The sequence below is a fragment of the Macrotis lagotis genome, chromosome 3, assembly GCF_037893015.1.
Source record: "Macrotis lagotis isolate mMagLag1 chromosome 3, bilby.v1.9.chrom.fasta, whole genome shotgun sequence".
Taxonomy (NCBI): domain Eukaryota; kingdom Metazoa; phylum Chordata; class Mammalia; order Peramelemorphia; family Peramelidae; genus Macrotis; species Macrotis lagotis.
In genome coordinates, this window is record NC_133660.1 from 128,997,458 (window position 1) to 129,020,373 (window position 22,916).

At 38.2% G+C, this 22,916-nt stretch overlaps 1 protein-coding gene and 1 pseudogene across 1 annotated transcript in view; both read left to right on the plus strand.

Moving 5' to 3' along the window:
- The window catches only part of TBC1D9 (TBC1 domain family member 9), a 130,510-nt gene that overhangs the window by 51,156 nt on the left and 56,438 nt on the right, over positions 1–22,916 (plus strand). The window lies entirely within an intron of this gene.
- Positions 9,104–22,913, plus strand: LOC141517844 (small integral membrane protein 1 pseudogene; annotated as a pseudogene).

Here is a 22,916-nt window from a genome sequence, read left to right on the forward strand (position 1 = left end):
AACTGCCTTCTGTGGGAGGTGGCGGGGGGAAGGAAGATTAGGGGAAAAATTATAAAACTCTCAAAATAAATATAATAAAAAATTTTAAAAAAGAATAGAAATAGGGGCGGCTAGGTGGCATAGTGGATAGAGCACCAGCCTTGGAGTCAGGAGTACCTGAGTTAAAATCTGGTCTCAGACACTTAATAATTACCTAGCTGTGTGGCCTTGGGCAAGCCACTTAACCCCACTTGCCTTGCAAAAAATCTAAAAAAACAAAAACAAAACAAAACAAAAAGAATAGAAATAGCCTCAATAAGCAAGGAATACAATTAATACAAAAATCTACTTTTAGCTAATAACTGCAAAAATCCCTTCTTTCTAAAACATTCACTAAGCATGGTAATGAAATAAAAGGTTTTAAGCTTCTTATCTTATTTTAATTGCCAGATTCAAAGGGAAATTGTTAATGAACACTGAAATGGTTTGGAGTCAGTCAACAGATAAGAAAACAGAACAAAGTTCCTGAATGCCCAGAAACAGGAATACATCAAAAATTATGTGTTATAAATGGTTTTCCCCCAGCTAGACAACAGACTCTTTATAGGAATGGATAATAGTTCTCAATTTAGTACTTAATCCAACTAGTCAACAAATATTTGCTAAACATTTCCTAAGTGTCTCTCTCTTGGACTTCAGTGTCAGACATATAATAGATGTGTATTTGTATGTGTATACATATATACACATATATGTATGTATATATCAACATTATACATATATACATGCTTATATTTTACATACATGCATATGGCATATATCTGTGTATTTGTATATGTATATAGACATTGTGCATATTACACACTTTCTTATATACATATATGGCATAAGTATGCATAGATACACCATCTCCCTTGGTGATCTTATCACCCCCCCATGTGTTCAATTTTGACTCCTTTTACATTACTCCTATCAATTAATTAATCAATAAGTATTTAAGCACCTCCTAGGTGCTGGGAATACAAATATAAAATTGTGAATTCCCATTTTCAAGGAGTTTGTTTCTAGCATCATTTTCAAAGATGAGTAATATATATATATATGGATAGGGACAGGAAACTGGGAAAATCAAGAAAAGTATTCTGAAGGAGCTGGTAATGTCAGTTAAATCTTAAAGGGCTAGAGGAAGAGAACTCTAAGCACTAGACATAGTTTGTGTAAAGCCATGGAGATGGAATAGAAAAAAGGCCAGTTTGTCAGGACCAGAAGGTATCTGAAGAGTATGGGAGTAGTAACATCCTAATTTCTACCCTCATGCAAACTAGACTGGCTTTTCCTTATAAGGTACTGAGACTGTCCTTACAAATTGATTGTCTCCTAAATACCAAACAACTATAAGCACTCTCTCTTACTTGACTGGAAGAAAAAAATGAGGAAGCTTTGTTTAGCAGAGAACATGAAGCATACTCAATTCATATCGCTGTTGAATATCTTTGACTTGTAGTGGACAAGAAAAATCACCTTTTGTTAATTGATGAATGATCTATACTTATTTCATTTTGTTCTAATATAAAACAACAATGGGTTTGCTGAAGACCAAGACCAGGGTCTTTAATTGTTAGAGGAGTTTATATTTTGTTTCAAGGAACCTGGGAGCTATTGAAGTTTTCTAAACAAGAAGTGACAGAGTTAGACTTGTGCTTTAGTAAAATCACTTTGGCAGTTATGCTAAGGATGTGTTAGACAAAGTTCATTAATCCCCAAACAGAGGAAGAAAAACAAAACACCCAGGGAAAAAAACACCTTCTGAACCTGTTGAACACTTTATAAAAATTATCTTTTATGGGGGCGGCTAGGTGACACAGTGGATAGAGCAGCAGTCCTTGAATCAGGAGTACCTGATTTCAAATCCGGTCTCAGACACTCAATAATTACCTAGCAGTGTGGCCTTGGCCAAGACATTTAACCCCATTGCCTTGCAAAAATCTAAAAAAAATTATTTTTTATGTATCTCTTTTTCCTTAATCCTAATTCCTCATGCCAAAAATTACTGATTTGTAAACAGATTTAACAAAATATGTATTGTAACATGCTAGCCTGACTTGTCCCTGCTGAGGGGGGAGGTGGGAAGTGAGGGTAGAGGAAAATTTTGTAACTTGGAAATATGCATGTATATATGGATGAAAATAAATAAATAATTTTTTAAAAAAGAAAAAACATACAAATTTTGCATTCCTCAATTGGTTGATGCCCAAAAGATATGAGCAGGCCATTTTCAGATGAAGAAATCAAAGATATCTATATGCATATGAAAAAATTGCTTTAAATAATGATTAATTAGAGAAATGCACATTAAAACAACTCTGAGGCACCACCCCACACCTTTCAGATTGACTGGAGAGAAAATGATAAATGTTGGAGAAGGTGTGGGAAAATTGGAGTTGGATGAACCTATCCAATATGCTGGAGAGCAATTTGGAATCTTGCCCTAAGAGCAGACTGTACATAGTGATATTCCAGACATAGAACAAAAACAGTAAAATACAAGACATGTTTAAGTCAGAGAGAAGAGTATTATTATTCTTTTTGTAAAGTAATGGCATTAAGTGATTTGTCCAAGGTCACACAGCTAAGTATTAAATGTCTGAGGTTGGATTTGAACTCAGGTCCTCCACTATACCACCTGAAGAATATTATTTTGTACATAACAGTATCTCAAGGGAAGTAGATGAATTCAGTGTGTACCAGATTGAGGAAGGGTATTGAATTCCACACAGAGAAGTTAGAAGTTTATTTGATAGACAACTTGGAGTCACTGAAGTTTTTTGAGCAGAGGAATGATAGATCAAGCTGATGCATACAAAAAAAATTAGTATCATAACATAGACTAGGTTGCAAGTTGAAGGTTTTAGAGGTGGGAAAACTTGTTGGCAAGCTTTTGCAGGAGTGATGGTAATGGGAATAGAAAAGAGTGGACTTATGGATGGAAGAAATGTTGCAGAACAAGTTGAACAAAACTTGATTTGAAAAAGTGATTTGAAAAGTGGGAGGAGGGGAGTCAAAGACAGTGCTTGAGTAACAAGTTTTGGATGTGTGCCACCTGCAGAAATAGTCTGCTTTAATAACTTAGATCCCTGAGATGACCTCCTTTCTCTCCCCATTCAGCTAATGGAATATTCAGCTGGCAATTGGGCAGAAACCTGCTCACCCCAACAGCTGGTGCCTTCATTCCGAAGGCTTACTGGAGACAAGTTGTCTCCTCAGTACAGGAATCAATTCATTGCTCTTCATGAGCTTCAGATGGGCAGAGGCAAAGTACTGCCCTTCTTCCCATATGATTGAGTAGGATGACTCCTCTCCAGTAACCAGACATGTGCTGCCCCAGTGTCAGTATAACCAAAGAAGAATTCCCCCATTGTAGTTCCAAGGAATTTGTCAAAAAGAGGAAAGGTATAAGGAATGGGAGGAGTGGGGTATCAGAAAAGTTGGTGGAATATTCCCTCTGTGAATAGTTTCTTCAGAGATGATTAATTTTTAAAACAATGAGTTGAATAAATGTCTCTTGTTTGACATCACAATCACTTCTGAATATATCTGCCTCCTATCCAATGAGTCCTCCCTTTTAACAAAAAGAAACAGATAAATAAAATCAACTGTCAAATGACTATGTAAATGATTCCATAATCCCTTTCCTTTCTGTGGAAAAGAGGGAGATGAAATTCTGCTTCAGGGGTGTTTTTTTAATTAATATTTTATTTTATTTACACATAAAGACAATTCATTTTTTTAAAATTTTGAATTCCAAATTTTCTCCTTCCCTTCTCCTTCCTCCCTTGCTAAAACCATAAACTATTTGATATATTACGTATATGTAATTGTGTAAAATGTATTTCCAAATTAGTCATGTTACAAAAGAAGAAACAGACCAAAAAGAAAAAAAATTGAGAAAAATAAGATGAAAATAGTACACTTTGGTGTACAGAGTCCAAGTTGTTTTCTCTGAATGTGGTTGACATTTTCCATCTTGGATCTTTTGGAATTGTCTTAGATCATTGTAATGCTTAGAAGAGCTAAGTTATTCATAGTTGATCAATGTATAATGTTGCCATTACTGTGTACAATGTTCTTCTGGTTCTGCAGAGATGATTTTTTTAAAAAATAATTAATAAACAATTATTAAAAGTGTTATTCAAGCATTTGAGATACAATTTTTAAAAAAAGAAAAAGAAAGAGTCCTGCCATCTAGGAGCTCAAAATCTGTCCATTGGGGGAAATAGAAAACAAAGCAGAAAACTGAAAAAATATATATATATATATACCAACCAGGAATCAATGGTGGAAAAGTCAATCAGAAGACAGTGCAGCCAGGTGATATCTTATCAAGTCTTAGTGATGTCTCAGGACATCAGTAGCAGGTTTCTCTTTTCCACTATCTTTGTTCACCTTTCTCTTACCATTCCAGGATTATATCAGGACCCTGAAGATTACAGATTTATATACCTATGTAAGTTCACACAAATACACACTATTTATTTATCTTCCCATGTACTCATGCACACACACACACACACACACACACACACACACACACCTTAGAATGCTGCTGGAATCGATGAATAAGCATTTATTCTCTTAACTGTCTATTCTCTATACTGTACTGGATGCTGGAGACACAAAGACAAAAGTCATACAGTAGCTAACCTTAAGCTCTTAAAGGCAAGATTCACTTATGTATGACTATTGCTGTTCAGTCTTTTCAGTTGTATCCGACTCTCTTGACCCATTTGGGGTTTTCTTGGCAAAGATACTGGAATGTTTGTAATTTCCTAAATTTGCATATGAGGAAACTGAGGCAAAAAAGGTGAAGTGATTTGCTTAGGGTCACACATTTAGGAAGTGTCTGAACCCAGATTTGAATTCAGAAAGAGGAGTCTTTCTGACTCCAGATCTGTCGCTCTATTCAATGTACCCCATAACTGCCTTCTTATAGTATAGAAATTCATAAAATCACATTCAGGAAAGATGATACAAGGAAGGTTCTCATTGCTGAAGAGACTAGGAAGTACCTTAAGGGAGGAGCTTCTAGCTAGTCAAGGGTTCTTAACTTGGTGCCTGCATACTTTTAATTTTTTAATTATTCATTTAAAAACATTCTGAAAAGTCTTCTGGAGGCTTCACCAGTCCAGGCCAAGAGGATTCTTGATGCCAAAAAAGTTAAGAACATTTGGACTCGTCCAATCCCCTCCCATTTTTTTTTTACTGGTGAGAAGACTACCTAGAAACTTGAAGCCACTTGCCTGAGATCCATGGCCTCTTTAGTAGCAGAGTCAGACGTGACTCAGGTCTCCTGACTCACAGCCAAGTGGTCTTTCCATGACCCCATGCTACCTTTCAAACATTCTTGTAGGCAAGAGGTTGTAAAATGCCAGACTTAATTAACTTTTTCTAATTAATTCTGTGCCTGCTGTTCTCTCCCCCAAATGGTTATGATGTTGGGAAATTCCATTGCCCTCTTTAAAGGAAAGATATGCTGTGGCAGGGGGGAGATATGCAGTTAAAGGAGTAGCTAGATGGACACCATTCCTTTTACTGTATCCCAGAAACCAATTGTCTATACTTAAAAGCATGCCATTTCAAATGTTGGTATAGGAGTTGTATTTAGTTGGTTTTCTGTTGTTGAGTTGTTTGTTTGGTTTTTTTTTAAATCTATTCAGAGGCTTTTTATTTCCAAGTTTGAATGGGTTACCTGGGATAGTTTTTTTCTCAGCATGGTTGTAAAGATTTGATCATATTGCCTTTCCCTGAGATTATAAGCATAGTTATATAAGGAGATCATAATAATCCCATGGTCACTTTTTTCTGGCCTGTTGCTCACCTTATAATATGAAAGAATGAAAAAAGATTTATGAAACATCCACTGTTGGGGTGGCTAGGTAGCGCAGGGGATAGAGCACCGGCCCTGGAGTCAGGAGTACCTGAGTTCAAATCTGACCTCAGACACTTAATAATTACCAAGCTGTATGGCCTTGGGCAAGCCACTTAACCCCATTTGCCTTGCAAAACCCTAAAAAAAAAATCCAGTCTGTCAGGCACTGTAGCAGATGAAGGAGATACTAAGAGATTACCTGTTGTATATCTAGCATTGTCCTAAAGACAAAAGTGAGACAAGCTTTTCAGTAAAATGAAACAACCCATAGAGAATGGCAACATACTTGGCTGGATTCACAAAGATTTTTCCTGAAGAAATTTTAACAATGGATCTATATCAGAGCTAGCAGTTAACTTTTCATAATGGCCTAAGCATTGAGTGCAAATGTAAGAGATTCCAAGATAAAGGTATTAAACTCTGTGATAAAAAACAGGACTCTACCTCCCATCTCTCAGTACTAGACCATCCTTCATTTATATTTATGCCAAATCTTTTTAAATGGTCTCTTCCAGGGAAGCTAGATGGTGCAATGGACAGAGAATCAGTCCTGGAGTCAGAAGTTTCTGAGTTCAAATCTGGCCTCAGACACTTAATAATTACCTAACTGTGTGGCCTTGGGCAAGCCACTTAATCCCATTGCCTTGCAGAAACCTAAAAAATATAGTCTTCTCCTATTTTGTGGTAAATGTTTCAAACAAATGACTTTCCTTGTTTTCACTTAACATTTTTTTTAAAGGTTGATTGTGTTCACCTGTGGACCTGTGGATAATGGAAAGAGCATAAGACTTGGAGTCAGATGACCAGGATGTGAATCCAGGTTCTTTTTTTTTTTCCATCCAATAAATATTTATTAAGCTTCCACCATGTGCCGGCACTGCACCAAGTACTGGGGAAACTTTTTTTTAACTATCCCTGCTCCAATTGGGGAATGGCTGAACAAATTGTGGTATATGTTTATTATGAACACTATTGTCCTATTAGAAACTAGGAGGGATGGGAATTCAGGGGAGCCTGGAAGGATTTGCATGATCTGATGCTGGTCAAGATGAGCAGAACCAGAAGAACCATAATAGTAACATGCGGTTGATGATCAATCTTAATGGACTTGCTCATTTCATCAGTGCAACAATCAGGCAAAATTTGGAGGTATTTGAGATGGAGAATATCCAGAGAATATCCAGAGAAAGAATGTGGAGTTTAAACATAGAGTAAAGACTATTCCCTTTAATTTTATTTTTTTTAATTTTTTTACAATTTTTCCCCTAATCTTGCTTCCCACCCCCCCACAGAAGGCAGACTGTTAGTCTTTACATTGTTTCCATGGTATGCATTGATCTAAGTTGAATGTGATGAGAGAGAAATTATATCCTTAAGGAAGAAAAATAAAGTATTGTGCCTGATTGTTGCACTAATGGAATGAGCAAGTCCATCAAGTTTGGTTATCATTCCCCTGTTGCTGCTAGGATGCACAATGTTCCTCTGCTTCTGCTCATCTTGCTCAGCATCAGTCCATGCAAATCTTTCTGGGTTTCTAATGGAACAATAGTGTTCCATCACATACATATACCACATTTTGTTAAACCATTCCCCAAATGGAGGACATTTACTTAATTTCCAATTCTTTGCCACCACGAACAGAGCTGCTATGAATATTTTTGTTCAAGTGATTTTTATACAGTATTAAAATATTCTTGCTTAAGAGTAAACATAATACCCCCTCCCCCCAAAAAATATAGACCCTCATGAGAAATAAAGGAAAGGAAAGAGAAAAAAATGTGTTTCAGTCTGTGTTCTGATACCATCAGCTCTGTCTCGGGTGGATCACATTCTTTATGATAAGTCCATCATAAAAGTTACTTCCATATTTTTCCACTATTGCTGTGGCTGATTGTAACTCCCTCCATCCATTCCTCCCCACTACCATATTTTATATTTTCTCTCTCCTTTCACTCTCTCTTCTAAAATTGCTGTAGGGTAGCTGAGTGATGCAGCAAACTGATCACCAGCACTGGGTCCAAGAGGCCCCAAGCCCACATACCACCCCTGAAACACAACAACCACCCAGCCCCATGGTCCCAGACAGGTCACCCAATCCCAGCCCCTTGCAAGAAGTAAAAAAAAGGAAATGTGTTATATCTGACCATTCTCTCCTATGACCTACCCTCTCCTCTATCACCCACATTCCCCACTTCTCCCTTGCCCCCTTCTTTCCTTTTTACTCTAGATGTCTATACCCTATTGAGTGTGAATGCTGTTTCCTCTCTGAGCCATTTCTGATGAGAGTGAAGGTTTCCTCATTCCCCCTCGCCTTCCCTCCTTCCATTTCATTGCAAAAACTCATTGTGTGTGTGTGTGTGTGTGTATATATATATATATATATACATATATATATAATTATATAGAAAATATCTTAGCCCATTCCACCTCTTCTTTCTCTTACTCCCAGTGCATTTCCCTTTTAGTCACTGACTGCATTTTTACAATATATTATATCTTCAAATTCAGCTCTCTCCTGTGCTTCATCTATACAAGCTCCTTCTACCTGCTCTAATAAAAAAGAAGTTTAATATGAGTATTACCAGTGTCATTTTTCTATGCAGGAATACATGCAGTTCATCTTCATTAAGTCCCTCATATTTTACCATTCTCCTCTGCTCTCTGTGATTTACCTGAGTTCTGTATTTAAAGGTCATACTTTCTGTTCAGCTCTGGTCATTTCAACAGGAACATATGAAATTCCCCTGGTTCATTGAAAGTCTATCTTTTCACCTAGAAGAGGACGTTTGGTTTTGCTGGGTAGTTGATTCTCGGTTGCATTCTGAGCTCTTTTGTCTTCCAGAATATTATATTCCAAGCCCTATGAGCCCTTAATGTAGTTGCTGCTAAGTCCTGTGTGATCCTGACTGCAGCTCCACAATATTTGAATTGTGTCCTTCTGGCTGCTTGTAATATTTTCTCTTTGACTTTAGAGTTCTGGAACTTGGCTATAATATTCCTGGAGGTTGGGTTTTTTTTTTTTTTTGGATCTCTTTCTAGAGGAGATTGGTGGATTCTCTCAATTTCTATTTTACCCTCTGCCTCCAGGATATCAGGGCAATTTTCCTGCAGGACTTCTTTAAAAATGAAGTCAAGACTCGGGCGGCAGAGCCAGAGGGCCGGCCCCCTCCTCCTCCTCCTCCTCCTCCTCCTCCTCCTCCTCCTCCTCCTCCTCCTCCTCCTCCTTAATCCCAGCCTCCTGGCTCAAGCAGCTCAACTCCTGGCCTTGCAAGACACCCCCAGCCTCTTCTGCCAAAGGCCCCACCCCAACTCCTGGAGCCGGGGGTCTGGGCGCTAGCTGGGGAGCCCCAGGTAACAGCTGCAGGTGAGGGGGGCAGCGGCCAGTGCCCCTGCATCCCAGATCCATGCACGCTGGAACCCCCAGAGCCACAGCCGCCCAGCCTTGACCTGCCCCCCGGCCCACCGGAGCCCAGCTTTCCCACTCCTGTATTGGAAGAATGGAGTCCCAGGAGAGCGCTGTCCAGTACAGCAGATGGAATAACAGCCAGGATGAGGTCAGCATGAATATGTCAGCCATGGAGAGTTCCTGCTGTGAGCGCATCTGTACCAAACTATGCACTGGGAAGATGGGCATTGCCATGAAGGTGATAAGTGGAATTATTATTTTCTGGGTCATCTTCATCTTCGGCTATACTACCAGATACTACATCCACAAGTGCAAGTAGCAGAGTCTGCTGGATACCTTCTCCAGGAGCCCTCCACTACTCAGAAACCTCTTACTTCTCAGCTTAGATCACCAAGGCTGGCCTCTGAGGGCACATGTACCAATAGATATAGATATGAACACATAGAGATAGATGGACACATTCTAAGTCTCAGAGAGACAACATTACTAGAGTAACAGACACATACTGAAACAGACACTGGACAGAAGAAGAGACAATCGTACATGGAGACACAGACCCACAGAAAGACAGATATACTAACACCAAAATACATACAAATCTCTCTTCTCCTTTGTCCCAGGATAAAACTCCAGACCAAACCATCCTCATTCAACCCAGAGAGAATTACTATACTCAAATGCTAAAGCCCCAGTACTATATCTCCCATTAATTCCCTCCTTGGTTACCCCTGTGTTCTTATTCACAAAGCAGAAAACCTCTCCTTTGGATCACCCCTCCAGGGAGAGTTACTACAACATGTATGGTTCAAATCCCAACTCTTCCGGATATGTATCAGAAAATTAGAAGTCACCAATGACACCAAATAGCTTTGAAGGTCCCCTCCATCTCTAAATTTTTGTTTCTGTGGCAATGATTCAATATGGATTCCTAGCAAAGCCAAAAATTTTCCCTTGGTTTCAGCAGGGAAATTTATAACCTTACCCCCACCCCCACCCCAATCTGTTGTTGAAGTTTTAGGTTCCCTCTCTGAACCCACAGGCTTACAGTTGTGCCACTGCCCATTCCTGTTATATTTGTGTGTCTGGTGTGGGGGAAGTTATCTTAGCCTTTCAGCTCTGGAGCCATTGAAAGAGGTTTTCATTTTAAAGTTATTCCCTTGCTCCCTCCTCTGGATTTGCCCTTGATTGCTGCACTATGCCCAGGGAATTAGATCCCCTGACCTTCCCTGAAGGGGAAAAAAACCCAGTGAATTTGAATTGGGGATCTGATGTTTCTGAAGGCCCCTAGTCATAGATGTCACAAAGCCTCTTGAAGCCAGGAGAAAACAGTCCCCATCCTGATTCATGACCTTACCCAAGAAGCAGAGGCTGAGCCATGGAAGACTGAGATGTTCTGAGGGTTGAGCCCCAGCTTTCTCCCTCCACCCCACCCCTTCTCGTGCCTTTCCAAAGAGGCAGAATATAATGGAAAAGAAGGGGGAAAAAAGGCTAGACTGGAAGGATTCTACTAAATAGCCACTTTCCTGTGGTGTGACCTCAAGCAAAAAAAAAAATGAGGTCAAGACTCTTTTCCTGATCATGACTTTCAGGTATCCCAATAATTTTTAAATTATCTTTCCTGAATCTGTTTTCCAGATCAGTTGTTTTTTCAATGAGATGTTTCACATTTTCTTCTAATTTTTCTTTCTTTTAGTGTTGAAATATTGTGTCTTGACTTCTCTTAAAGTCATCAGCTTCCTTTAGCTCCACTCTGCATCTGAAGGATTTGTTTTCTTCAGGGAGTTTTCTTATCTCCTTTTTCATCTGGCCAATTCTGCTTTTTTAAAGCATTCTTCTCCTCAATAATTTTTTGAACTGTTTTATCCATTTGATGCTGGGTTTTAACATGTTATTTTCTTCAGCATTTTTTTGGATCTCCACTAAGCTGCTGACTTCTTTTTCATGTTTTTTCTGCATCTCTCTCATTTCTTTTCCCAATTTTTCCTTCTATCTCCCTTACTTGATTTTCAAAATCTTTTTTGAGCTCTGTCATAGCCTAAGCCCAACTTCCACTTTTCTTGAAGTCTTTAGATGCAGAAGCTTGTACTTCTCATCTTCAGATTGAATATTTTGATCCTTTTTGGTTTAACAGACAAAGAATTTCTCAATGATGTTCCTCTTTTTTCTCTGTTTACTCATTTCTCCAGCATGTGCCTGGTTTTGGGGTGCTTCCTGAGTTTTTGACTATTATTGGGGCACTTGCTTTGTTGGGGTTTTGGGGACACCCCACTGGGACTTTTATTCCTCCAAGGTCTTATGTTCTCTTGCCTATGCTTTGATATGTAGATGACCACAGGCACTTCCCTCTGCCTTGGAACTGTGAGAAGGGTCCCTGCTATCTTTGCACGGAAGGCCAAACTGCAACCTGCATCTGAGTATGGGCAAACAGCAGTCCTGTCCCAGGGAGAGCAAAGAGATTTCTGCAGTCTCCCCTGACCCCCCTTATCATCTGTGAACTGTGCTCTGGAGGTGCAGGCTGATTTCCGCAGATTCCCGCTGCAGGTTCTCACTGTAGGGATGCTCTAAGGCTGGTGCTCCTCACTCAACACTCATTCTGGTGCAACAGAATTCTCTCACCACCCCTTTAAACCGTTCCCAGTGATCCTCAGGCTGGGCTAGGCTGAGCTGTGCTTAGCTGTGGCTGGGGCTTTTTTCCCAAACCCCCTGTCCTGGTGAAGCACATCTTTCCCATGGAAGTTATTAAGTTATCTTGGACTGGGAAAATGTATCACTAGTCTTTCTGTGGGTTCTTCCCATCTAAATTTTAGTTAAAGTCATAATTTTATGGCTTTTGGAGTTTATTGGGGAACAAATTTCTGGGAAATGCCTTCATGCTGCCATCTTGGCTCCACCCTCTACCTTTAATTTTAAAAAAAAGTTATCTTACTATGTAATTTTGCTATCTCTTATATTTTTTTTTTCCTTAAGGATATGATTTCTATCTCAACACATTCAATTTTTTTTAGGTTTTTGCAAGGCAAATGGGGTTAAGTGGCTTGCCCAAGGCCACACAGCTAGGTAATTATTAAGTTTCTGAGACTGGATTTGAACCCAGGTACTCCTGACTCCAGGGCCAGTGCTTTATCCACTGTGCCACCTAGCCACCCCCACATTCAATTTCGATTAATGTATAGTATGGAAACAATGTAAAGACTATCAGACTGCCTTCTGTGGGGGTGGGAAGGGGAAGGGAAACAAGATTGGGGGAAAATTGTAAAATTTTTAAAAATTTTTTTAAAAATTATCCCTGCCCTTGAGAAACTCACCATCCAATGGGGAAAGTCAGCATACAATTGGGGCAAAAAAGGAGGGATAAAGGAAAGAGACCAGGGCCTCTCTTGTTCCATGGAGTTGAAACCAGGCAGAGCAGCAGATGCAGAGTAGAGTGAACCAAAGTCTATCTTCTGTCCTCAAAAAAAGAAGGTTCTAGGAAGAAATCTGGTACAGGCGGTGGTGACTGCCAAGACTTGAATTAGCAATTGGTCACCATATTTAGAGGTTATGAGCTTAATCTGGAAGGGGCATCTCATTTTGGTGGAGTTTAAATCAGACAGAAAGCAGATTGTATAATGGAAAACAAGATATTTTAGATGACTTAAAAAATATTTTCTCAGTGAATTTTCCCTTTCTACAGTAACTTCTGAGGTTTTTTGCTTTTCAGAGAGGTAGTGGTAAAACCTGGTTCTAACCTTAAGGTACTTAGCTCTCTGGTCCTCAGTTTCTTTAGTTGTAAAAGAAGGGAAGTTATGAAGTAAGGGCCTTTCAATTTCAAACTCTTAGGATTCTATCTAATATCATTTGTCCTTGAAAATCTTCTTCATACAAGTAGATGCTTGACCTGTAACTTTTCATCATTTACATCTGTCTTTGTTTCTATCTTGCAGACACTGTTGCTTGGTATTTACTACTATGTGTCTCTGTTGTTGTTTTTTTAATCCTATATTTATACCCCAAGAAGTCTCATATTCTAAAGGCTAGCTCTGAATATAGTTACATGCTAGTTGGTTTTTTAGGCAGTTCTTCTATTTGGTTCTTTTAAATGGCATAAGTAATTATATCAAACTAGAAGATATGAATTTTTTGCTAAGGGAGCTGAAAATATTGGCTGAATAGCCCTTGATTCTAATAGGAGCTGAGGACATGTATATGAGTGATTTCTTGTATACACCTTTTTACAGTGTATATATATACATGATATATGAATTGATCACTGTAATTTTCTGAAATTTAGGTTTTAAATATAAAATCAGTAAGTCGCAGATGTATATCCAAAATCCCCTTGTATTTAAAAAATAAATAGCCTACTTTTTTTAGTATACTAGATAATTGAATGCCTTCATTTTCATTTTAGAATGGTAAAAATTTGAAAGAACTTAATTCACCATTCTGGGACTAATTTATTTAAATGTCAAGGCTATATAACTTATTGAAGATAATTGAACCCAATGAGAAATAAGATTGAATGGATTCATGGATGGATATTTTCCTGATTATTGTCAGGGGATACTCTGTAAGTGTTCCCTATGTGTAGATCATTCTACAGATGACAGTCTCCTTTTTCAGCAAAGAGAATTTCTAATTCTTCAATCTTCAACATTTTGAGCACCTGCCCCTTCTGAATGCTTAGATTTCCCATGATATTTTCAGATATTAAAATACTTCTTCTCATGTTTCCAGCTGATTATGCCAGTAACTTGGGTTGTTTCCCTAACCACCAATAGCACCCTTTCCATAAAATTGTCTATTCTTCACGTGGAGCTGTGACTTAGCCTTAAAGTGTAACTTTGGTAAAATGAATTAGATATCCAAGAAAGAAAGGGGCTGGCTGGCTCAAAGTGAGGTAAAAAACAATTTCACATGCCCTGATTTTCTTAGTGCAATATTCAATCTCTATACCATTTGCCCATCTTGTCTTGAAAATTGAAAAGAAGGATTTATAGGGGGCAGTGAGGCCTCAAGTAACTTATTGAACAAGTGAATCCCTCCTTGGGGAACAATATTAGTTCCTGAAATCCCCTAACATTCTTACAATTACTTTTCAAGGAAGAACATTACTTCTGACCTGCTTAGCTATTAACAGGATCAGACTGTCTCAGAGAGCAAATGAGTATTTTCCCTTATGGTTCCCTGGAGGGTAAACTGAATTCTTTGTATTCTGGGGTAAGAAATATGAAAACATGATCTGTTACCCTTAGTAATTCATTCTGCCAGTCTGATATCTTGGGCTTTTCCTGCCCTGCTTTGCAAGGGAATCATATCTACCCTACTGGTATTAGCTCATACTTCCTGATGTACATTTACTTGATTCAACTTAAAAAATTTATTAAGCATTTACTATAAATGTACAAGTTGTACTCAGGAATGAAAAATTATATAAGTCTTTTCCCTCCAAAGAACTTACTTTCTACTGGGGGGAAAAGAGGAATAATATGTAGAATTACATAAAATAATTTGAGAAAGAAGGACCCTCTAAAAGTAGAGGGGAAAGTAAAGGCTTCTTGGGAGATAAGTCTTGATACTGAGAAGAGCCTTGAAGAAAGAAAAGACAGTTAAGGCTGAGATTTAGCCTTGTGGGATATCTTATGCAAATTTTTAGACCTAGGACTGTAAATATTGCCTTTAGGAAACAGAGTAATCCAGTTTGACTAAAGCTCAAAGTGAATTTAGAATGAGTGAAGGGAGTATAATATGAAATTAGACTACAAAGGTTAGAGCCTTCTCCTGACTGCCCTCAATGTGCTTTCTACATTTTAACCTAGAGACAATAGGTAACCACTGAAGTTTTCTTTACAAGGTTAACTGTCAAGGTCAGACTAGTGTTAAGCAGATGATTTTGTCATCTGGGTGGAGTAGAGATTCTAGATAGAAGGGAGATCAATGAGGTAGTAACTTCAACATCCCAAGCAACAACTTAACTAGTCTCAAACTAAGATGGTACCCATAGAACCGGAGTTGACATCTGTTTGGGAATTTAGGAAAAGGGAGGAGTCATGGATGACTGGTTGTAAATTGAAGAGCCTAAGAAGGATGTTAATAGCCATCACAGATGCCTAAATTTGGATGTGGAAGGAACATTAGAAGTAGTTTAGCCCAACCTAACTTTATAAAGAAATGGAGTAACATGCCCAAGGTTACTCAGTAAGTAACAGAGTATGGATTTGAATCTGGGCAGCTAGGTGGTGCAGTAGATAGAGCACTGGCCTTTGATTTGGGGGAAAAGAGTTCAAATCTGACCTCAGACACTTGAATCTTACTAGTTCTGTGACCTTGGGCAAGTCACTTATTCCTGATTGCCTCGCTGCCAGGGTCATCTCTGGTCATCCTGATTCATATCTGGCCATTGGTCCCAGATGACTCTGGAAGAGAAAGTGAGACTGGTGACTTAGCACAGCACCCCCCTCACTCAAATCCAATTCATTTGCTTGTCAAGCCATCACCTCCCTGATGTGAGCTTCTTTGAAAATGAAGGACAAAAATAATAATGGATTTGAATCTAGGTGCTCAATTCCAAATGGGAAAATTTAGAGGAAAGATGAGTTGAGAAAGATTATGAACTCTGTTTTGGAACATAAGCTCAAAGATTGAGTGCTAGAAGAAATGTCAAAAACAATCTGGCCTTCTCCCCTCGTTCTACAAATGAGGATCCTATGCCAATAGCTATTGTATAGAGATATACAGTGAGCAGTAGGTGATAGAGGGCTAGAGTCTGTATAAATAGTCATATTGAATATTGAATATATTCATATTGAGAATATAGATTTATAAATTTCATATTCTGTGAGAATGAAAATTGAAACCAAGGGATTATATGAGATCACCAAGTGAGAGACAGAGAGAGAAAAGAAAAGGGATCCAGATACCCATGTTAAGGGATGGACTTGAATGAGAAGGAAGCAAAGGAGAACCAAGAGAGAGTTAAAAACCAATGGAAGATAGAGTAGTCATCAACAATATCAAAGGCTGCAAGAGCTCAAGGAAGATGAATACAGAGAAAACTCCATTGGATTTTGCAATTTAAAAAATCACTCTTTAGTTACCTTGAAGATACTAGTTTCAGTCAAGTAACACATTAGAAGGCAATTGCAAAGGATTGAGAAATAATGGGGTGGTAATGAAGTAAAGTAGGAAGTGAAAACAACTCTTTCCAGGAGCTTGGCAGTGAAAGTGAGGAGAGGATATGCAGAACAATAACTTGAGAAATCTGTACTTAGTTAAAAATAACATTTATTAAGTACTATGTGTCAGGTTCTATAGATACAAAACAAGACAACTTCAAGTCCCTACTCTCAAGGTGTTCTAAATGATTGAGGGAAATAATATGCACAACTATGAACAAACAAGTTATATGCAAAATAAACTGGAAATAATCAGCAATACCACCAGAATTATGGGGGATTGGAAAGGACATCCAGTAAAAAGTAAGATTTTTTCAGTGGTACTTGAAGAAAGCCAGAGAAGTCAGAAATTGGAGATGAGGGTGAGAAAGGGACATGGGAAAAGAAGGTCACCATTGAAAATGCCTTTAGCCAGAGTTGGAAAAAGCAAGGAGGGCCAGTATCATTGGTTCTTAGAATACTTGATGGTGGAGTGATATAAAAAAGTTGGGTGCAAAGATTATATAGGCTTTGAACACACAAAAGGATTTTTATTTCATCCAGAAGGTGATAGGGACCCAATGGAGTTAATGGGGGGGAGGGAAGGAGCAGGGAGAGGCAGTGACGTGGACAGACCTATGCTTTAGGGCAGAGGTGGGAACTTTTTTCTACCAAGGTCCATTTGGATATTTCTAACATGATTTATAGCATCACTGGCAATGTCTGACCAGTGGACTATAAATTATCAACTTAAAAATGTGTCTGCTATATTTGCTCAAACATTTAATGAATTCACCCCCATAAAGCTACTGGATTTATTGAATTTTGAGTCTCGCCTGCAGTTGCCTTGGCAGCACCAAACCAAATGATTTCATAATACTTACACAGCCCACTGACCAGACATTGCCAGCTTAGGAAAGATACTTGTGGAAAAAAAGAGAAATCAATAAGCAGGTTATTATAATAGTTTAGGCCTGAAGTGATGAGGGCCTATACTGGAATTGTAGCCATGTATGCAAGAGAGCCTGGCACAAGATATTGGCAATAGATTAGACATGGTCGGGGGTAAAGGGGAGAGTGAGGAGTCAAGAATCTTACTGTCAGAAGCTTAAGTGACAGGGAAGATGTTAGTACCCCTGACAGCAATGGAGAAATGAGGAAGAAAAGATATCAGGGATTATAGAACATAATTTACTGTATCTAGTGGACATCTAGTTTGGGATGACCAACTAGTAGAGTTTTTTGAGTTTTTTTAAAGCAGTTTTTGGAGGGGTAGCTAGGTGGTGCAGTGGATAGAGCACTAGTCCTGGAGTCAAGAGTACCTGAGTTCAAATCTGGCCTCAGATACTTAATAATTACCTAGCTGTGTGGCCTTGGGCAAGTCACTTAACCCCATTTGCCTTGCAAAAGCCTTTTTAAAAAACTGTTTTGGGGGAGTTTTTTCAATGGAAATCTTATTTTTCCAATTATATGCAAAAAAGGTAGTTTTTAATATTCATCCATTCATTTGCAAATTTATGAGTTCCACATTTTTCTACCACCCTCCCTTCTTTCCCCCCTCCCCATGACAGCAAAAAAATCTGATAAAAGTTGTACATGAACATGTATTTGATGTATTTCCATATTAGTCATATTGTGAAAGAAGAATTAGAACTAAGGCAAAAGAAGAAAAATGAGAAAGGAAAAACATAAAATAAGCTTTTTTAGAAAATGAACATAGTATGCTTTGCTCTGCATTCAGACTCCATAGTTTTTTCCTCTGAATATGGATGGTATTGTCCATGGCAGGTCTCTCAGGATTGGCCTTAATCTCTGAACTGCTGAGAGGAGATGCATGCATCATCTCACAATGTTGTTGTTAATGTTTACAATGTTCTCTTGTTTCTGTTCGATTCACTCAGCATCAGTTGATGTAATTTTTTCCATACTTCTCTAAAATCCAACCACTCATGATTTCTTACAATAGTACTCCATAACATTCATATACCATAGCTTAATTCAGCCATTCCACAGTTGAAGAACATGCCCTCAATTTCCAATTCTTTGACAACACAAAAAGAATTGCTATAAATATTTTTGAGCATGTGAGACTTTTCCTGTTTTTTATGAACTCTTCAGTATTTAGACCTAGTATTGGTATTGCTGTATTAAAGTGTATGAACACTAACTGGTAGTTTTTAAAGAATTGGCAGGACCTGTACATATTTTTAGGCACTTGGGAAGGTGTCATTAAAAAGAGAGAGAGAGAGAGATTGACAATTAGAGAGAAGAAATAGAAAATGGATGGAGATGAGAAGAACTGGGTTCAAGATACAAGTAGAAGTTTTTTCCTTGTTCAGGGGCACTTTTCTTCCAAAGGGGAGATGAGTGTATTAACAAGCAATGACTGACCTCAAATTTCTCAGAGGAAGGAGACACCTGCTCATTGTAGGATAGACTTGGCATAGGACTTCTTAAAAGAAAGAAGAAATCTTGGGAATAGTGACTGTGTGGATGGAACAAATGACCAGATCTATGATCTCATTTGCTGGGGTCTACTATCTATGCTTCAGCCAAATCCAGCCATCCAGGTCTGTTTAGAAATGTAAAAACCATTCTTTGCTCATGAGCTATACAAATAGGTCAGATTGGTATAAAGACCCTGGAATAAAGGTTGTCACCTCTGTGGCAATTTATATTTTCCTAAAATACTAAGGGATAGCTAGGTGGTGAAGTAGATATTGTGCCAGATTTGGAGTCTAGAGGACTCATCTTGAGTTCAAATCCGACCTCAGACTCTTAGGAGCTGTGTGATCCTGGGCAAGAAACCTTGCCCTTGTTTGCCTCAATTTCCTCATTTGTAAAATGAGTTGGAGAAATAAATGGCAAGTTACTACATTTCTTTGCCAAGAAAACCTCAATGGGGTAACAAAGATCCAAACCCTACTGAAACAATTGAACAATAGCACTAAGAGATTTAAGTGTCTTATCTAGGGTCCCACAGCAACACTTAAGTCTGGTTCTTCCTGGCTCTCAAGTCAATTTTGCTGCTTCTTGGGACACTCAGTCATGGAAGAATAGAAGGATCATGGAACATAGCTGAGCATTCAGTTGAGACTTGTAATATGAATTCATAGTTAGACACAGTCGGATGCATTACCAGAAAAATCCATTGATGAGTTTCAAAAATAAGTATCCTATGAGGTTAGAGAGGGAGGGCGGGAAGGTAGCAGTGATGGTGGTAGCAAGCTGCAGACTTGCTGACAGAAAGAGAGCCCTAGAGAGAAGGAAAGGAAAAATGAAAAAGATTATTGTCAACTACAATGGAGCAGACATTTTGAAAGTATGGCAGAGACCAAAGATAGCCAAGTTCAGCAAGAAAAGAGAAGAGATCCTTGCAACCCCAACTACACTTGAATCAATCAAGAGGCATTTAAAATCAAAGACACAAAACATCTTGGTGTGAAAACACACCCACTTTCACATCTGAAGAGGAAGAGCAGCAATCTATTCAATTCTGCAAGCATGTATTAGGTGCCTGCTGCATGCTACACATTGTACTGTACACCTGTAATACTAAGACAAAAATGAAACAACCCCTCCCCCCTCAAGGTGCTTGCACTCTAATTGGAAAAAATGCAACACAATGGATGGAAAAACACAGAAAGTAATCAGTTGGCATTAAAAAATATAAAATGAGCTGATGCAAGAGATGTCTACCCCCAAGAGGAGCATTGGGATTGTGAGTATTTCACTTTCTCAATCTTATTTCTAATCCAAAAGTCCTCAATTTTCTCCCCCAGACTTTGTGAGAATCTTTTGACTTGGCTTCCACTTCAGATAGTAACTATCTCAGCTAACCACCTCTAGTCTTCTATTCATTTGACCAATTACCAGTCTTGCCCTGTTAGCAGAATAATTCTGCCCCCTTAACCATGAAAGCATCTGTTAGCAGTAACACCCAAGACCCCACCTCTACCTTTTAATCCATGAATCAATATCATGGAAGCTCCTGAGTCATAGCTCAACATGGTCTGACTCCAGGCAGGGGAAAAGGATAAAAAAAATTTTAATTTTTCCAAAATTAATCAGCATCTCTGACCCAACAGTTGCAAGTAGTATTCCACTTCATGATTCTGCAAAGAGGTAAGAGGGAAGAGAGAAGACATGTTCATACACATTATTTTACAAGACTCTCACAACATCCCTGTGAGAGAGAAATCTCTCCTTTATTTTCCAGATGAGAAAAGTGACAAAATAGAGTATATAGAAAATAGAGAGAAACAGAGATAAAAATAGAAAAATTCCATAATTTACATTCCGTGACACAGCTAATGCCTGATAAAGTGGAACTGGAAGTCAAGGTTTCCTTATTTTCTTGTATTATGCTTTTGGTCAAGAGTTCATGGGGAGTTTTGTTTTTAACTATTTTTTCAATAAACTAAAATCCACCTTCTTTACTTCCCACTTTCCTCAATTAAAAAGAAAAAACTTCTCTATGTCAAGTGAAGCCTAGAGATACTTTCTCATAATAATAATTTTCCATCCAAGCTCACAGATCCCCAGAAATTAGTCTGCTAACTCTAGGTTATAGCCTATTCTGTCTAAATTGTGAAAAATTATACTATATAATAATTTTGTATGCAGAGGATCCCCAATTAATAAATTAAGATAAATAATCCCATTTAAAATATATTTTTCATTTCCTTCTTGAGTATATTTGTTTTTCAACTAAAATTTTGGCTTCTAAACAAGTCCAAGTTGAAAGGCTAATTTTTTCACAATCCTTTCAGAATTCTTCTGAGCTTCTTAATTTTTGTTTTCTTTGAAGTAAAACAAAGGGGTCATATTGTCCTTTCCTCTACCTCTCAGGGACTCCTCATTTTGGGGAGATGGAGGAAGTTTCTTCTTGAGACAGCTTCAGGTGCCACTGACCCTTGGCTATTACTGATCTTCTTTCTCAGAAGCCAATATGAAGTATTTGGGGAGAATTCTGGGACACTGACCAATAAAAATAGTTTTAAAGAGAGCCCAGAGTGGGGAAAAAGGAGGAAATGGTTCTTTCAGAATCCACCCATTTATATCTGAGCTAGGTGGGCAGGAAGTCATTCTTTAGGTATGAGTGTATGGGGTCAGGAGATTTTATACACATTACTTAAGGTTAAATTTGATATTATCCCTTTATAACTAACAAACCTCAAAAGAAAGAAAAAAAGGTTATTTCAGTATCTTTACAACCACATCCTCACTTTGTGTCAGTGCAGAGTGGTGAGCAGAGAGTAAGGTGTCATTTAGATGGAGTGCTCAGTTCAAATGGTTTAAATTTGAAGGTTTCTGGCAGACTAAAAACTCAAGACTTCATTGGGAACTGTGAAGATGATCTCACCCCCATTACTTTTCAAGGAATTGAATCAGTGAAGTATTTGCTGATATTCCCTGGAGACAACCTGTTTTTATGTCTCATTCATAATTGAATGGATAGAAGATGGTTTTTTGCTCATTATTAGGAGTGGTTTCATGGGAACTGAAGGCATTCCAAAGCTTTTCTTATTACTGTAGCTTAACATGTAACACATAATCAAAACAAGAGCTGTAATCATATGGTAAAAGAAGTTCCAAAAAGAAGAAAAAGTGAAAAGGGGGATAATACTACATCAGCTTACATATGTTTAGAGTCTCAAAAGCATTTTACATTTGTTAATCATTCAATCATAGAACTAGAAGGGACCTCAGTGGTCTTCTAATCTGGTCCTTCATTTTATAGGTGAAAAAATTGAGGCTTAGGCAGAAAGCCTCTTGCTGAAGATCATTCCACTAATAGAGATTAGAGCTAGTATTTGAACACAAGTTCTCTAACCTCTATTAACATGTATAATGTAAAGGGGGAGAGAAAAAAATCATTTCAATTCCTCCTCTTTTAATCGATGAAGAAATGAATAGCAAGACTGGAGAAAGGATTTTATTGTTTCCTTTGTCTTTTATTACTTTCCCAATTGATTCTTTCTTTGCCCCATTCCAGAGAGGAAAAAATAAAAAAGAATCAGTTCATGAGTAAATTGTGGGAAGGAAATCTGATGTTATTTGGAAGGTTTCGTGGTCCCTTAACTTGGCAAAGAAAAAAGGGAGGCATCTCATCGCTCTTCTTTGAGGACAGGTGTGCTCATTGTAATTTCACAGCATCCAACCTTCTTCCCATTTACTTTGTTATAGTTGTTTGTGTGTGTGTGTGTGTGTGTGTGTGTGTGTTTTATTTTTAGATTAAGGAAATCTTTAGCCAGGCATCAGAAGAGCTGGGTTTGAATCTAGTTTTGTTACTTCCCAGTCATGTGGCCCACAGGTATCATGTTAATTCTCTGGTTCTCAATTTGCTCATCTATAAAATGGGTTGATGATATGTTCATTGCTTGCTTCACAGGGTTGTTACAAGTTCTCCAATGGGAGTATCCAGTTGTGGGCACCCTGATGTCACTGAATTTTCTTTTTTTTCCATCTT